Below are 839 nucleotides of genomic sequence, written 5' to 3' on the forward strand. Positions count from 1 at the left end.
CTCGCGTGTTTTGGATTTGCTCTCGTGAGATTTGGCTTGATAATGCCGCCATACTTGTTGAGTTACAATAAGGAGGAATTCAGACCAAAGCATTGCAGTTCCAACGGAATGATTTAAATGTGAAAAAGAAAGCTGTAAAAGCATGATATGTTTCCTTTTAAGATATCTAATTTGACTTTGACTAGGCAACATACTTATTTGAGATAACTACATTCTGAGTAATATAAATGTATTTCTGTGAACATGTCTCCAAAGGTTTAGTTGCTTTTATAAACCTTTTTATTTTCTGTCAGGTGTACGTGGTGTCTTCCGAACTCTGGACTTGGAATTCAGTGTCCTACCCTTAGGAGTTAAACCACCTCAATAAGGTAAGTGTTGTGACCCCATCCTCCTCCCCTTTGCATTGGCTCAGTCAAATAAACAATAACTAGATTAACTTGGACTCAGATCTGTTTACAGATGGCTTTAAGAATGAGGAAATGGCGACAACGCAAAAGAGACCTCAGTCTACTTCTTCGTTATTCTGATGGTGAGGAAGTCGAACAGGAGGAGGGTGTAGTTCCTGTCAGTTGGATTGACAGGAACAAGAACACCATTAGGTGGCCAAATAACATGAGTGCCACAAAAACTGAACGACCACTGAAGGATAAAATTAACCCTCGGGATGACAGGATGACGTCCCCATTAATAAAGATAAAAATTACTTCTGGTAAGTTTTCATACATTTAAAGTGAAATGTATAGTATATTCTAATCAAAATATTGTTGAATTGTGATGATGATGATGATGATTCATGATTCAACCTTTTTTGTTGTTATATACCTGGATGACTGAGAAAA

The 839-nt window shown here is 37.3% G+C and overlaps 1 long non-coding RNA gene across 1 annotated transcript in view; it reads left to right on the forward strand.

Moving 5' to 3' along the window:
• The first annotated feature begins 567 nt into the window (after positions 1 to 567).
• Positions 568 to 839, forward strand: part of LOC119418095 — a 2523-nt gene continuing 2251 nt past the window's right edge. The window contains exon 1 of the long non-coding RNA XR_005187174.1: positions 568 to 709. This is a non-coding gene — a long non-coding RNA (uncharacterized LOC119418095). The remainder of the gene's footprint in view (positions 710 to 839) is intronic.

Source organism: Nematolebias whitei, chromosome 12 (genome assembly GCF_014905685.2).
Source record: "Nematolebias whitei isolate Nwh7 chromosome 12, NemWhi1, whole genome shotgun sequence".
Classification (NCBI taxonomy): Eukaryota; Metazoa; Chordata; class Actinopteri; order Cyprinodontiformes; family Rivulidae; genus Nematolebias; species Nematolebias whitei.